Below are 17,414 nucleotides of genomic sequence, written 5' to 3'. Positions count from 1 at the left end.
GGGCCTCCTTCCTGCATAAACTGAGCCCCAAGGAAATATCTCCCTTCAGTTCAGACATTGATCATAGGCTCCTTAAACGTGCAAGCCAACGCACACACCCAGTGAGGTTGAGCACATCAAGGAAATAAACCACAAGTGTATGAACAACTCAGGACAAAGGTTACATTTAAGGGACACCACCCAGCAACATTGTACTGCTGGTGGAAAAATCAGACATTTATTATGTCCTCTTCTGCATGATTTCCTTGTAACTCTGTTTTTTCTCTGATCAAATGTTTTTAGTATCTCTATCAAAACAAAGGATGTGGAACACTAACAGGAAATGATAGATGTCCCTTAAAATGTAAGAAAGATGGTCAACATAACCCCAAGTCATAGTAAAATATATAGATACATAATCAGTATTCCTTGTCCTTTAAATTGAGAAGAGAGAGAGCACATCTAAGAAGTCTAATAATGAGCACACAATGAGTTTCAGCCACTTGTTTTTTAGCAGCTGATGATGAAACAAATGCATGGAATCCCAGTGGTCTTCACTGTGTATCAGAGATGAGGCAAGGAAGTGGAGGGCAGACCAGGGTCAAGCCCTACTATGCAACATCCCATAAGTACATACCACAATAGGACAGAACTCCTCCAGCACTTGCATCAGTCAATGCCTTTTGAGAGCTCTTTAGTTTAATGGAGATTCTGTGACTTTGTGCTCTGATGGATGAGAACAGTGTTGTCTAGGGCAGGGGTGGGCAAACCTTTTGGCCCTAGGGCCACATCTGGGTATAGTAATTGTATGGCAGGTCATGAATGCTTATGAAGTTGGGGTTAGGGTACCGAACGGGGTGAGGGCTCTGGCTGGAGGTGCGGGCTCTGGGGTGGGGCCAGAAATGAGGAGTCCAGGGTGTGGGAGGGGAGCTGGGGCAGAAGGGCTGCGGTGCGGGAAGGGGGGAGTGAGGGCTCCAGCTGGGGGTGTAGGCTCTGGGGTGGGGCTGGGAATGAGGGGTTTGTGGTGTAGGAGGGTGCTCCGAGCTGGGATCGAGGGGTTCGGAGGGCAGGAGGTGGATCAGGGCTGGGGCAGGGTGGGAGGTGACGGCTCTGGCTGGGGTGCAGGCTCTGGGCTGGGGATGAGGGGTTTGGGGTGTAGGAGGGTGCTCCGGGCTGGGACCGAGGGGTTCAGAAGCCTGGAGGGGGATCAGGGCTGGGGCAGAGGATTGGGGCATTGGCAGAGGGGATCAGGGGTGCAGGCTCTGGGTGGCGCTTACCTCAAGGAACTCCTGGAAGCAGCAGCATGTCCCCCCTCTGGCTCCTATGTGGAGGCGTGGCCAGGCAGCTCTGCATGTTGCCCCATCCTCAGGCACCACCCCTGCAGCCCTCATTAGCCGCAGTTCCAAGCCAATGGAAGGTGCGGGGGCAATGCTTGGGGTGGGGGCAGCGTGTGGAGTGGAGCCCCCTGGCTGCCCCTATGCGTAGGAGCTGGAAAGGGCACATGCCGCTGCTTATGGGAGCCACACGGAGTGGCCCACAACCCTGCTTCCTGGCTGGAGCGCTGGAGCAGGGCAAGCTCCCGACGCTGCTCCCCAGCCGGAGCTCAAGGGCCAGATTAAAATGGCACGCGGGCCGTAGTTTGCCCACCCCTGGTCTAGTGGTTTGAGCAGATGACTAGGATTCTGGCACTTACTTGGTGTATGACTTTGGGCAAGTCACTTAACTTACTTCTCCATGCTTTGGGTTGCCCATCTGTGAAATGGATGTACCAATACCATTGCACAGAGGTGGAGTGTGGTTTAATTAATTTCTGTAATGTGCTTTGAGCTAAAAGGAGCTGCATCACACATCTCTGTTTCTAAATATGTTAATATCACTGTTTGAATAAACTGCATTGCACACCAGCAATTACAGTGTTCCCCCAGGTAGAACAACAGCCATTGGTTGTGTGCCAGACTCTGCAAGTACAGGTCATCACAGAAAAATGGTGTGTCTAAATAGGAACCTGCAAATCAGCATTTCCCTTCATAGCTTTGATAGTAAATATAGAAACACTTGTGACCCTATTATCTTTAGATATGACTAAATCCCACAGTTTCCTGCATGTGACATATTGTATTGAGTACTTTGGTTTCTGCAATGGAAGGACTTTTTCCTAAAGCTTTCTAAACAAATAGCCACTAAAGCCTTGAAGTGGTAATGGGTGGAAAATGGAAAAAAATAAAATTTCAAGTGACTAGGACTGTGAAAGATGTCAGGACTGACAGTCTAAGGAGCATTTCCTCCCCCCACTCCAGTCTGTCCAAATTGCTGCAGCTAAAGTGGTCATCTCCTGCTGCACCAACCTTGTCACCCTCAATTTCTTTTCCAAGCTCTGCACAGCTTTGCTCATCCTGCTTTCCTCCCACAGCCCTCCCAAGCTGTATGCTCTGCCCAAACCTCTCTCCTTAATGCTCCCTTTATTTCCTTCTCCTGCTCTCAGCTTTGTGTCTTTTTTCTCCCTGCTCTTGAAATAGTCTTTTCCTTCTTTGTGCCAAGAGCTTTCTGTCTCCTTCTTCAAATCTCTCTCTTTAAAACACAGTTTCCCCCTTCCTCTCACTAATCCTGTGGTACTGTGATGATGTATGGTATGAAAACTTAGATAGAGCTACGTCTGTCTCCTTTAAGCCTTCTGCCTCATCCTTTAAATCTGCTTGTCTGCCTGTGCACTTTTGGCACCATCGTCTGTATTCTATTTGCCTGAACCAGACTGTAAGATTCTTTAGGGACCCATACACGCTATGGAGCTATATACGTGATTTGTAATAATAATAAGGTTCTGTATGTAGCCACAGGACAAGTACACAAGAGCACACTCCTTCAAAGATGCTCCTTCCCCCTCCCCCAGGAGTGGGTGGGATGGCCTCTAATGGAGAGAGAGGTTTGGTCTGCATGGCCCATTCACTGTTTGACTGAAAGAAATTGGTGTGGTGATGATTTTTATGATGTGGACACAATTCCATTAGGAACTGGCCTGAGAATCACCAATTCATTTCATGAACAACCATCAGATGGCAACTGTAAATCACTATCAACCTGGAGTCAAATTGGCAACCAAGGCCCGGTGAAGAGGACTACAGCCCATTACTAATTCACTATGCCATACGATTCCCTAGACTGCTATTATATTAATGATCATCCTAGAATGGAAGATGTCAAGATCAGACTATGGCCAGGCATGTCAGACATTTTACTGAATAGATATGCTGACTCTTGTCGGGATTGTAGGATCAAAGATGAAGCAGGTCACCTAAAAGAGAAAAATAACATGCCCCACTCAAGCAACTGGAAATACAACAATCATACTAGTTTAGTAGTTATTAAAATGTTGATGTTCAAAATGAAAAATGTATGTTTTCTTAGTCCTCTTCTAGAGGATGCATCCAGCACTTCGCACATCTCCTTAGCTGCTAAGGAAGATGACGTCTAAATTCAAACTATAAAATCCGAGTATGCTGTCTTTGGAGATTACAAACATCCATCTGGGAGTGGGGGGCTTTTCTTCACTTTGTCCTTACCTTCACAAGGATGCACTAATAAAGAATTCCAGCTCATTTCTGGAAGTCTGAAAAGAGACAGCACATCAATTAAATAGTTTTTAGTACCTGACAAATTAGATGTTTAGAAGCAAAAACTCCTGCTGATACTGTTTGGTTTTCAGCACCTTCATTTTCCAGGCAATTGAAATTCTTGGTCCAAATTAGTTAGTCTGTTTCATGCAGTGTCTAACTTTAGAGGAGGTGGGGCTAATGCTATAAAAATAAACCAGTGCCTCCAATTTGCATTGCATTAGGAGTAAAGGGGTGGGGGGAGAGTTGCTGTAATAGGCACTGTGAGACTGTGACGTCCTTTTCCTTTTGATTGTACGTCAAATAGATGAGCTGCACATGCTTGATCTCCACCAGCAGAAAGAGAATTAGATCAAGATGTGAGAGGAATTTGCCTGCAGTTGTTATGAGATGATCAGAGAGAGATGCATTGAAATACTGAAATAAAAATAACTTCTGCAAAAGGTTCCTTTGCTTTGGTCATCTCTCTTGGACTACTGAACTGTCTCCCATTGGGCTCTGACGGGTCCTGTCCTGGCTACTTCTGGACACAGGATCCCAGATTCCATGGACCAGTGCTCTGATCTAGGATAACAAACCCCACGTCCCTGAATGTTTCAAAAGTCCAGCTGGTGGTCTCATTAGCATTTAGCAGGACCATTAAAGTCACAGATTATTATGGTAACTGATTAAACAGTAGAATTAAAATCATAACAACAACATACCGGGTCTATTTTGGCCCTTCTGCTCCCCGCCACTTCTGTGAGGAGGGAAACCTGCATTCTTGGAGCCTGACTGGTGAGGAGGAGGAATGACCACCTGCATGACACATTGGCGGTCCTGCAGAAGATCCTGCACAATGCCCTGCAGGGTGCCAGCTCTGCAGGTGGGGATTTGAGCAGGCAGCTCTCAGGCCTCGACTGGTTTCTCTCCTCACCTCAAACCCAGGGGGGCAAGGCAGTTCGACTTATTGCAGATATAGCCTGTAATAACTCATGCTGTCTCACCAAGGTCGGTTTCACAGCCAGCCACACCAGCATGGCTGCCCCAGGAGTTATACTGCACATGAGTTGCAGGGGGCAGACAGTGGTGCAGAGGTTTGTGGAGCCCCAGCCGCCACCGAGTTCCCCTTAAATACTGTCCTTTGAAAGAAGGAGGAAACATGGTATGTTTAAATTTGTGGGGCCCACTCCTTTAACCCAGGAACATCCCATGTCTTTGCAGGGGGAATGGGGTTTCTATACATGCCTTCCAGTGGAGCAGCTCAAACATTAATTGACTTAGCCGTACAACAGCCCTGCAAGACAAGTAAATAGATTCTTTTACAGTAGAGCTGTGAGAAATTTTTCATCCAAAACTTTTTTTTCCCCCAACCAAAAAATGCAGATTCGGGTCAACAGAAACATTTAGCTAATTAGTGTCGATTTCGGCAAATTGTTTTGGACAGAGTGAAAACAAAAACTTGGAATTGTCAAAATGAATTGTTTCAACACTATCAAAACAACACATTTTTGATTTTTCAGGCTAGATTCACAAGGGGATTTAGGCCCATTCACAAAATGGGGGGTGGTTGTCTCCCCTTCTCCTCCCACCATACCCACTAACTCCGGGGTTAGAGTACTCACCTCGCATGTGGGAGATGCAGATTTGAATCTTTGTTCTGGAGCAGGGGCTGTGAACCTAGGTCTCTCTCCCTGCTCATGACTGGGCTATTGTTTTTTCTGGCGTGGGTCTCAATCTCTCCTGCTAAAGCTGTTCCATTTTGTGGAAAGTATTTGAGCAGGCATTGGGCCAGAGAGCACGTGAGAATGCCTTGATAGCGGGGTGGTTATGGCACCCCCCCGGAAGGGGTGACATCTAGATTCAAGTGCCTGCACCAATGACTATTGAATTATTTATTCAACATGCAACAGGAGAGAGCAGCCACTCCCAGAACACCCCATAGCCTGGTGGTTAGCGGGACTCACCTGACAGGGGAAGACTTGGGTTTAAGTCCATGCTCCAGAACTGGGATCAAACTCAGATCTTCCACATCCCAGGTGAGTGCTCTAAGCACTAGCTATTGGGCATAAAAGGGGCACCATCTCCTCCTCCTCAGATGTGTGACTCTAGCCCCTAAGTTCCTTGGCTTCCATAGCTTAAATGTCCAAAACATAAGGTTTCATTTGACTCAAAATGAAATGTTTCCAACTGCTTTGATGTGCTAAAAATTCTGAAAAATTTCTGTTTCAGTTCAACCCCAACCAGTTTTTTTTCTTTTTCAGAACTGCCAGCAGACGAAACAGTTATTCACCTGGCTCTATTTTACAGACAGGGAAATTGAGGCAAAAGTGGTGAAGTGACTTGCCCAAGGTTAAATGGTGAGCCAGTCTCAGAAATAAATTTAGAACCTGGGTCTCCTGACTCCCAGTCTTGTGCTCTAATTACTCCAGTGTGTCTACAGCATGTACTATGTTAAAGCTATACTTTACGCCAGACACAAACACTTTGTTTTAGAGCAATGTTATGACATGATTTGCGAACATCTACTTTGGCCAGCCAAACTCGCGTTGGAACCCAGTCTGGCTACAACTTGCTTTAACCCATCTTTAAACACAGTTTTTAAATTTGGGTAGCGTGCACGTAATTAGCTAACACTTGTAAATCCTTGGGTGAAAAGTGCTGTGAGAAGCGCAGAGCTCCAGTGATGGAGCTGCACCAGTTTACATTCACTGAGGATCTGGCCCACCATGAGTCTCAGGCCTGAATCTGTTCTCACTCACACCAGTTTTACATTGAATTCACTGGTGTCATTCCTGGTTAATACTGGTGTCATTGAGAGCAGAATCAGGCTCTCACCAGGGTCAGATCACAGGTACAAAAGTAATTAGTGAGTGGTCCTTCCTATGAGAAAATAATCAGCCCTGTGTGGCTTTTTCTATCTGGCAATCAGTTCTTCGTAATAAATTGCTTGGTCAAAGTAACTCCAAACAAGCCTGTCTGACAGTGCCCCAGACACACATTCTTACCTGCACGCACTGCATTGTGCAATAAACTCTACAAAAACAAGAGATAACATGCATGCCTACCTAGTTTGTTCTTGCCTGAGCACTAGGCCAATTAAGACCAGCCCAGGTTCCAGGGCAGGAGAAGATCATTGTAAGGCAAATGAGGCTTGGTTCATTGTGTTCCAGGGCTTTTGCAGCAGCTTGGAAACTGGAGCAAAGAACTCAGTGCAGTTGTTTACATTTTCTTAAAGGAATGGGAATTGAAGGCTCTCAGTAACTGGCCAGATTGGGCCATGTGTAATTTACCCAAAGTAACACAGCAAGTCAGTGGCAAAGTCTGGAACTAAATTCATGTTTCCTGACTGCTACTCACCCCCTCCTGCTCTATGCATTAGACAGTGCTGCCCTTTTAAAGACATAGTAATCAATTTTAGTTCCCTGTAGCAAGGAGGAATGGCAGCTACAGTCATTTTTTTAGACATGCTGGAAAAAAACCCTTCAGACATGACCTACAAAGAACCCTTTGTCTAAAAGATGAACTACAAAGGGGAAACAAAGTTAGACACACACAACATTCCCACCCATCTCAACCACAGGCTGGGAAAGCTGCAGCTCAGGTTTCAGCAAATGGTGACATCACAGGCCTCCAATAAGAGCAGCTAAATCAGGCCAGGATATTCCTTACGTTTCTGATGTGACGATGAAGTGATAAAAAAGAATTGGGGGGTGGAGGCTGGGTAAATTTGTGACTTTATTCCTCCCAGAGGAGCTCAGGAAAAGGCCCATATGGGGTTTTGTCACTTTACACTTCACCTTTCAGTAACCATTTAAAAGTCTCCCAGTACAATGATGTTTGACTTTTTGTCAAACCTCTGCTACATGACCAATATTTGCTGCTCTCTTGGGAGGTTAAGACAATTTTCACTGGGTTTCTGCTGTCATAACAGGACTCTCAAATGCTCCAAACAAAGTATTTTTACACACGCCAAAAGCTTGCTTTCCTGTTGTTTCTCTAAGTATTAAAGTGTGAGTATTTTGGTGTTAACCTCTGCGAGTGCATTTTTCAGCCACCACATCATCACCGATTCTTAGTTCTTTGTTAAGCACCCCCAATGTGTACAAGACAAAGAATAAAGACATTCTCTGCCCCCAGAGAGTTTATGGGCACAATCTTGCAAACACTTATCAGGCATAGAGCTTATTCTGAGTGTGTGTAGTCAGACTGTGGAGCTCTTCTTCACTGACGATCCTACTGTCTTCAGTGGAGCTAACTATGCATCAGGCCCCAATCCCCCAAAGCACCTTAACTTTAAGGATAGAAGAAATTCCATTGAACTGATCTCAGCTGACTTCAATGAGCAGGGCCTAATAACATCAGCCACACTATCAGAGGCTCGTTCACCTGCACATCCACCAATGTGATATATGCCATCATGTGCCAGCAATGCCCCTCTGCCATGTACATTGGTCAAACTGGACAGTCTCTACGTAAAAGAATAAATGGACACAAATCAGATGTCAAGAATTATAACATTCATAAACCAGTCGGAGAACACTTCAATCTCTCTGGTCACGCAATCAGAGACATGAAGGTCGCTATCTTACAACAAAAAAACTTCAAATCCAGAGTCCAGCGAGAAACTGCTGAATTGGAATTCATTTGCAAATTGGATACTATTAATTTAGGCTTAAATAGAGACTGGGAGTGGCTAAGTCATTATGCAAGGTAGCCTATTTCCCCTTGTTCCCCCCCCCCCCCCCGACGTTCTGGTTAAACTTGGATTTATGCTGGAAGTGGCCCACCTTGATTGTCATGCACAGTGTGGGGAGAGTGGTCAGTTTGGATGAGCTATTACCAGCAGGAGAGTGAGTTTGTGGGGGGGGGGGTGTGAGAAAACCTGGATTTGTGCTGGAAATGGCCCACCTTGATTTTCATGCAGGTTGTAAGGAGAGTGGTCACTTTGGATAGGCTATTACCAGCAGGAGAGTGAGTTTGTGTGTGTGGTTTTTGGAGGGGGGTGAGGGGGTGAGAGAACCTGGATTTCTGCAGGAAATGGCCCACCTTGATTATCATACACATTGTGAAGACAGTAGTCACTTTGGATGGGCTATTACCAGCAAGAGAGTGAGTTTGTCTGTGGGGGGGGCGGAGGGTGAGAAAACCTGGATTTGTGCTGGAAATGGCCCAACTTGATGATCACTTTAGATAAGCTATTACCAGCAGGAAAGCGGGGTGGGAGGAGGTATTGTTTCATGGTGTCTGTGTATATAATGTCTTCTGCAATTTCCACAGTATGCATCTGATGAAGTGAGCTGTAGCTCACGAAAGCTCATGCTCAAATAAATTGGTTAGTTTCTAAGGTGCCACAAGTACTCCTTTTCTTTTTGCGAATACAGACTAACATGGCTGTTACTCTGAAACCTGTCATGTGCTTAAGTTCATTGCTGAAGTAGGGCCAATGTGCCACCCAGGATGAGCTAGGGCTCCACAATCCAGCCTATCCACATCAGTGGAACCAATCTCTGTAATAGTCACTGCTGGTCATATTTGCAGGATCCAGGCCATAGAAAGTTTCAATCCTCAAATATACTCCAACTCACTGTTTCCAAAAAGGAATGGAAACTGTCCCCTTAAAATACCCCCTGGCCAATGTAGAACTGGCATAATGGCCCTGCTCCTGGCCCCCATTGTAAGGGGTGGAATGAGAGCTTGTGGCCACTACAGCTATCCTCTGCTTTCCAGGGCTCATAGGCAGCCTTGGAAAATGGAGCATAAGTTAGAGCAGCCCCAAGGTTGCTCTAACATACACCAGGAGTTGGGCAGGCCCTCTCATAGCCCCAGAATATGGGGCTATACAAAAGTGGCTTAAAGTCACCTTTGCTGCCCCCTCTCCCATCCCTGTCCTATGCACAGGAACAGAAACAGAGACTTGGGCCTAGGTTTCTCTCAGTATACAGTGAACATAAATTCTTTGATACAAACTTTCATCTCCCCCATTCACCCAACTTGTCCTGTTTTTCAGTGGGGAAGTCTCCTGTAAGGGAAGGGATCCACATTCCTTTCCTTTTCCTTCAGACTGCTGTGTGAGTTTAGTGCTCAGTTAAACATTCATCTTGGCTCAGGAGAGCTGTTTTATGCCTGAGGGAGCTGCTACTGTGTCTTGTGGAGCAGGCAGGTATTAGCATGCACTCACTCAGCAGGGTGCTTAGGTCACTAGCATCAGGTGGGGAAAAAATTTCAAAAGCACATTCTGGATAGTGAAGAAAAATTCCAACCCACCCATCTCCCTTCCCTCAAAGCTATGAAGACCCAAAAGACTCCAATTTGCTCATGTGATGCTCCTGTTAACCAGGATAGTGGAGCCACAGTTGCAGCTGTAGAAGCCGTATTTCCCCAGGGTCCTTCTCCAGTATGAAAGTGACAGACACTCCTTAACCTGCCACTTGAAATAGTCCCTGCATCTAACTAGTGCAGCCAACACAACTACAGAGCTAGCTACAGCTCCCAGGGCTTCCTATTGCCTCTTGCCGTGTGTTGTTGAAAGAAGAATCCTTTCTTAAGCTGGCCAAGTTGGGGCCTGCTCCTGCTCCCGCTCCCATTAAAGTTAGAGGCAAAACTCCCATTTGTCTTCTATGACGGCAGGATCAGGCCTGGCTTTATAAAGGAATTAATAGCGTGGAACTTGGCTACACTGCAGACTTTGGGCCTCATTTTCCCCTGATGGGTGAGCACAAGGTGGGTGTAGAATGCTATCTCTGTTACAAAGGAGTGGAGTAATTTGATTTGGTGGTGTTTTGCATCAGTTTGCCCATATGTAAATGACTGCACAAGATACAAGGCAATAAGGAATCAGGCCCCTAATCCTAACAAGTAAGCCCTTGCCCTCAGTGCCGTCTTGTGGCAGAAAGTTCCAATGGTTAATTAAATACATAGATTATGTATACATTATTATACACTAATTTTTTTAAAATTTCTTTTATCTGTGTGGAAGAAATTGACTGACATATGCTCAGAAGTAGAGAACTATAGAAAGAAGTCCTGGGTCAGAAGTGACACTCGTATATACAGTAACACAATATCCATTCTAAGAGCCTGATCCTGAGACATGTTGAGCACCAGCAACTCCCATAGAACTGGATGTACTCAGCGCCTCCCAGAATCAGGCCCACAATGACTCCAACCCCTATATTCCAACAAAAGGGATATAAAACCTCAGGCTTCAGGACTTAAACCAGTCTTTAATTATTAGGGGACAGATTATCCCACATCTGCCGACTCTGGGGTCCTTGCACCTTCCTCTGAAACATCTGGTGGTGGCCACTCTCAAAGACAGGATACTAGATTAGGTGGACCTGGGGTCTGATCCAAGCTGGTGATACCTATGTTCCTTTCCCATGTTATTCCTCCCTTCTCCAAAGTATTCAATGAAGAGCACAGAGAAAAAGAACAGAGAAAAGAAGAAGGGCTGAGAGAGGGATAAGCACAGCTATTCCGCTTGACAGCAGAGGTTAGACAGCTGAGAGTTAATGTCTATGCTGAGATCTAGTGCAGGCAATCTGACCTTTCTGCAGGTTACCTTCCCCTTCCTTGATGTGAGAGAGTTTGACACTAGCACTCAGGGGAATGTGTCACTGATAACTGAGACGTACCTTCTCTAGGAAGGAATATCGATCAGTTGCATAGGACTCCATGTGCAAAGGAGGCTCGAGAGAAGATTTCAGCACAGCTAACCTAGGGATCAATCAGAAGGGACATTTTAAATGCAGTCATAAAACTACAGAAAATCTTTTTGATGGTGCCTGTGAAAGGTCCCTTATTTTACTGCAGTGAATTTTGAGCTGGTGAAAGCCTTGAAGGCTGAAGTCCTCTGTTTGTTAAACAGTTACTGTTTGATAGAGTAGTGCTCTATCAACATGACTTAGTCCTGACCTGGAGGGGACATCTCAGTGATTGAGTAGCTAATTCAGTTTCCCTGGCTCATCCATTCTTTGGCGTCTCTTTCAAAAAGGGGATCAGCTAGTGCCAGTGGTGGTGATGGTTTCAGAGATTTGGGCAACTGCAGAAATCTTCCAAGGCCAGAAGACACCATTGTGATCATCTGATCTCTTGTGCAACACAGGCCATAGAACTTCCCCAAAATAATTCCTAGAGCAGAGCTTTTAGAAAAAACATCCCATCTTGATGTAAAAGAGGTCAGTGATAGAGAATCCACCATGACTCTTGCTAACTTGTTCGAGTGGTTAATTACCCTCACTGTCAAAAACGTAGCCTTATTTCCAGTCTGAATTTGTCTAGTTTCAACTTCCAGCCATTGAATCATGTCATACCTTTCTCTGCTAGATTGAAGAGCTCATGATCAAATACTTGTTCCCCATGTAGACACTTAGAGATTGTAATCAATTCACCCCAAACTTTCTTGTTGTTAAGCTAAAACTAGAACTGGAAAGTGGATTGAGACCATCAACTCATTTGCCCTAGAGAACCAAACAAGTGACAGATGGTAACAATGTTTAGTCATTACCCACCTGGGTTGGATTTGTGCAAGAGATCTGGAAATGAAAGCTCCATATGAATGTGTGAGTTTCTGTGTTAAGTGAAATGAGAGTGCATCTGGGGAAAAGGAAAGAGGAGTTAACACAGAACAAAAGAATGTCCCTGCAGCCTCATCCTGTGAAACAGTATAATCCCACATACACTGGGCCAAATTCTTCTCTTAGTGCAACCCCACTGACGTCAGTGTCCTTATGGGTAAGAAGTCAGTGTGAAGTAGTACCACTGGAACAAATAGCCTCACCACATTAGCAGACTTGGCCAGCTATACGATCTCACACTAGGTGACAGGTAAGGAGTCAGGCTGAGCTGGTCCATTGCACTCAGATTTCTCTGGTGGCCCCAACAGAGAAGGCAAGATTTCAATTTTTAAAAAGTTATGATCAAGATTTTAAAGAGCAACAGCCTAAAGTTAGACTACAGAGTGGTCGGGACATTTGAAAATCAGGCCAGTTGTTCAGTAGCCACCCACTTTTGAAAATTTTGGTCTAAATGTCTAGCTCAGCTGTTCTCAAACTTCTGACAACAAAAATGACTACATCTGAGCCTAGACCAAAGCTTGAGTCCGAGCCTGAACCCCACCTTCAGCCCTGGGCAGGGGGGCTGAAGCCTGAGCCCCTCCAGCTTCAGCCCCAGGTGGGGGGCTCTGGGCTTTGGCTTCAGCCCTGGGCCCCAGCAAGTCTAACACCAGCCCTGGAGACCCCATTAAAATGAGGTTGCAGTCCACTTTGGGGTCCTGACCCACAGTTTGAGAACCACTGTAAAAAACTAGCTCTTATGTTTGTCAAGAAACGCTTCCAAATGTAATCAAATGCAATGCTGTTTTCCTGAGCCCAGGGACAGGCTGAAACAATTGATCTAGGAAAGGTGTGAATTATCCCAATTCGTCTCAGATGGATGTTCACTCTGAAGCCTAGTGATTACAGTTTAAATGCAGCTGATCTTTCTAGGGCAAGCATGGAGCGTCTCTGGGCAGAGACTGTTATAATTTAGTCTTTGTTAAATGCCAGCAGCATGATCAGCCCTGTGCAAGACACAGATGACTCAGTCCCTGCACCAAGCAGTTTGCAATGTGAATGGGCAAGTACCACCACTTATTTCCCCCTTTAACCTCTGGTTAAGCCAGAGATGTAGAGGTTACCGTGCGGATGCAAAAGGAGAGGGAGTTTAGAACCAAAGATCATACACAATAAAGGTTTTGTTACTGTTGTTTTTAAACACAAAGGTTTGGGTGACAAACAAAGAAACTTAAGAAAACAATTTAAATGGAACATGAGTGATATTGTGCAAACTGATCTGGGGCACATCCTGACTGAGAAAATGTTGGCCCATAGAAAGTTGCAAGTCAGGGGCTTACTCAAAGCTTTCTTGTAACTTTTAGAGTTATTGGCCTTCGTTCATGAGATAAATGAAAGAAACTACAATAATTTTGTTTACTGTAGTTTAGTAAAGCACACACCTGAAAGCCATGATCAGTTAGCTAATACAGCAATATTTTAGCAGGGGTTAGCTAGATATACATTAATATCCAAGGTTATTTCCTGGTATTTTAATATATGTGGTAAAAATACCGTTGGGCCTTTGGCATTGTGTAGACATAAGGGGTGCGTCTGCATTCTCATTTACACCACTGTAACTCTGATGGCGTTATACTCTGGATTTACACTGCTGTCACTGAGAGCAGAATTTGACCCATAAACTTTGAAAGCCAGTGGGAATTGTGCCCCTAGGGCACTTAGGAGCTTTTGAAAATCCACTCCTATATTCCTGAGTAGTCTATGTCAGTATTTCATCAAAGCAGGTGTCCATGTGTATATTTGGTGTAACAGGGATGTGCAGCCAAGTTACAAGGCAGTGTGATCGGGGGAATGAGCACAGTCCTCGGGAGTCAGTCCAAAGTCCTAACCCTAGCTTTTCCACCTACTCCCAGTGTGATCTTGGGCTAGTCACTTCAAATTTCTGTCTCAGTTTCCCCATCTGCAGAGGAAGATGATAACATTTGTCCACCTAGCAGAGGGCGTATTGTATGAATTAATAGTGAATGTCTGTACATTCTTTGATATGTAAAGTGCTGTATAAATGCTTGGGATTATTGTTGCATATAGGACCTGACTCTGATCTTCCTGTGATTTTATACCAGTGTAACTCAATTGACTTCAATGGCAATATTCTTGATTTACACCTGTGTCCATGAGATCACAGTCAGGCCTACAGTGTATGAAAGACTCCTATGTAATTGTCTGATATTTCTTGCAAGTGATCCAGTCCAGGAGGCCCTCGGAGGGCAAAAGACAAACTTCAATTACCTACAGGATAAAGCAGTTAGTATTCAAGAGGTGCTCGGCTAATGTTTGTATGGGGCTGTATCAGTCCTAGATAGATAGATCAATTCAGACTTGTGACAGCACAGACACTCACCATCTGCCCCCACAGGGTGAGAGAAGAACAAACTCCATCATACCTCTGCCCTCATTAATCCACAGCCAAAATGTGAGAGAGGGATTACTTTTAATGGCTCTTTAGAAATGTGAAGGTCTCTCTCCCACAATCAGCCTCCGTGTGGCTGGGAAAGGGGTTATCTTTTTTTCAAAAGAAATTTTCTGGGGAGACGGTGCAGTGTTTAATATGTGATGCATTTCCATAGAAATCAAGGGCACAGAATATGTGTGTGTGTGTGTTGGGGAAGGGGTAGTGAAATGATATTTTCTGATTGAATGTGCACCATGTTTCAGTCCACTATGGGAGAGTTTACAGTGGTGCTAAGTGGCTACATCAGCAGCGGGGTGGGGAGGACCCACAGAGAGACAGGCAATCCCAGAAGTGGGTGGCACTGGTTTCCAACCCACATGGGCTGTGCTGACTTTGTGCATACTTGTAGCAGACTTCACCAGCAGTGCTCCTCTAGAATGAAAGCTGCTCATTGCAGGAGGATACCTGCTGGCTTGCCCAGCCTTGGGACGAGTCTGCTTCAGGCAGAGCGGGCCAGCCTGGTGCAGGGAGATGTAATGTTGACCTCCCTGTGCCAGCAAGAGTGAATCTTGTCTTTTTGGCCACCACTGCATTCATTTAAATGCACCGTGTAGGTCTTCAGGCCTTTTGTATTGAAACATGCGCTGGTCTAAACCAGGCTGATCCCAGCTGACCTTTCTTTCTGGCACTAGCATAGCTGCACATAGTGGAATTGTACAGGCTACGGAATCCTGTTCTCTTTTGTGGGTAGTCATCTGCTCCATCATGCTGCACTGGCAGTTGTCAAAGCTGTCTATTGTCAGCGTGTTAATAACCTTTCATAATGTTTAATTACTTGGAAAGGTAATCAGTCCGTTGGTAATTACTTAAAATGCATGCCCACTTTACTTGCTCTTGGCAAAGACTACTGTTCTCCCTCTCTCTCGCTTGTTCTTCCAATAACTATGTTATGACTGATCCTGCTTTGAAAAGGCTAAACTCATTTGTAAAACAAAAGAGAAGGTTGCTCAGTGACTTCCTGGTTTCTTCACCCCACTGACTTCAGCTCTGGGCAAAGGCAGCATGGGAGAAAATCTCACCCTGCTGACACTACTGCGATTTCAAGGATCAAGGGGAGACTTAGGCAAAATATTTTAAAGTGGAGTCTTACTTTGGGTGCCCAACTTGAGACACCTTTTGTCTGATTTTCAAAAGTGCTGAGTGTACACAGATCCAGGGGTGGCAGGTTTGTATAATTTTTGGTGGTGCCCAGAATGGGTCCAAGTCCCACCCCTCCCCCACACCTGCCTAAGGCTCTGAGACGGAGTTTGGGTGCTGGGTGCAGGCTCTGGGCTGGGGCAGGGGGTGGGGTGGAGGAGGGGGTACGGGAGGGGGTCTGGTGTGCTGGGTGCAGGAGGAGGTATGGGTGCTAGGTGTGGGCTCTGGGCTGGGACAGAGGATTGGGGTGCAGGAGGGGGTGCAGGGGGTGGGGCTGGGCCGGGGATGAGGAGTTTGGTGTGCAGAAGGCAGGCTGTCCTGGGGCTGGGGGCCAGAAAGGAGGACTTCTCCCGCCCTCTCCCCGCCGACAGCAGCGAGCTCCAGGGGAGAGGTGGGGGGGCCCCTCTCCAGCACGACATTCACCCAAGCCCCCCCAGGCTGCTGCTCAGGAGGACCGGCCAGGATAAGCTCCCCTCCACCCGAGTCTACTTGAAGTCACCTGCTGGGGGGGGAGGGGGGCATGTGCCTCTTCCCGTCCTCCCTCTGCAAACACAGCAGCCGCCTCAGCCTGCCAGCGCAGAGCTGTAGGGGGAAGCCTCCTGCTGCCCAGGGCAGGCAGGGACACTCTGGGGAGGGGACGTGCAGGGGCAGCAGGCGGGGCTGGGGGAGGCACGTGGGGGTGGCAGGCGGGGCCAGGGGAGAGACCCGGCCTTGAACATTGGTGGAACCAGGCCCCCCGGGCCCTGAATTTGCTGGAGCCCGGGCACCATGGCCCGATGTAAGCAGTGTCAGGATGAGCTCCACCCTGACATCTGGTGGTGAGGTGTGGCAAGTTGTGGAAAAAAAACTTCAGGGGCCGATCTCATTTGCATAGGCACACCCACCCCGCCTAGACTGAGGCCATAGCTGCCCAAATGGTCACTTCAGCTGTTGTGGGATCCCCAGTGTCTGTTATTGGGGCGGGAAGAGTAAATTGTTATTACCCTGATTATGGGAACTGTGCTTGGAACTGTACTTGGCCTTTTGTTATGATGGAGGGACTCACCATCAACTGAGTAGCACTCGCTAGGCAAGGGTCATGGGTTCCAAAACTGTGTGAATTGAGAGAGACTTGAGACAGGTATTAGTACCTAGTGGTGTGGGCCCCTTTGTGAGGGCCTGAAGCACCAATTGCACCTCTGTCTCTCTCCACTGTGGAATGTCAGAGCTAATTTTGGGTCTATTAAGAGTCTTGCTACAGGTACTGGGCTGCATTCACGTTGGCCTTATGGTGCACCAGCACTAAGGCCCCCACTACTATGAGCTGAAATCACTGAGAGCTGAAATCACTGAGAGCTGAAATCACTGAGCACTGTGTCAAGTAGTGGGGAGCCGGAAGATCTAGCGTGCAGTGGTGCTGTTCGTGAGACGGCGAGCTGTGCAGAGCGGAGCCGTTCGTGAGACGGCGAGCTGTGCAGAGCGGAGCCGTTCGTGAGACGGCGAGCTGTGCCGAGCGGAGCCGGTCGTGGTGGAGCGGAGCAGTCCGTGAGACAGCGGTGTGTTCGTGAGATGGCGAGCTGAGCAGAGCTGTTCGTGAGACGGCAAGCTGTGCAGAGCGGAGCCGTTCGTGAGACAGCGAGCTGTGCAGAGTGGAGCCGGTCGTGG

The 17,414-nt window shown here is 46.7% G+C and overlaps 1 long non-coding RNA gene across 1 annotated transcript; it reads right to left on the bottom strand.

The window, feature by feature from the left end:
• Positions 1-2,853: 2,853 nt before the first annotated feature.
• Positions 2,854-12,167, bottom strand: LOC122465159. The gene is made up of 3 exons (XR_006289776.1): positions 12,080-12,167; positions 11,204-11,285; positions 2,854-3,583 (listed from the first exon to the last, which is right to left on the bottom strand). It is a non-coding gene; the product is annotated as an uncharacterized LOC122465159 (long non-coding RNA).
• Positions 12,168-17,414: the final 5,247 nt, after the last annotated feature.

The sequence above is a fragment of the Chelonia mydas genome, chromosome 3, assembly GCF_015237465.2.
Source record: "Chelonia mydas isolate rCheMyd1 chromosome 3, rCheMyd1.pri.v2, whole genome shotgun sequence".
Lineage (NCBI taxonomy): Eukaryota > Metazoa > Chordata > Testudines > Cheloniidae > Chelonia > Chelonia mydas.
This window is presented reverse-complemented; position numbering and strand designations above follow the sequence as displayed.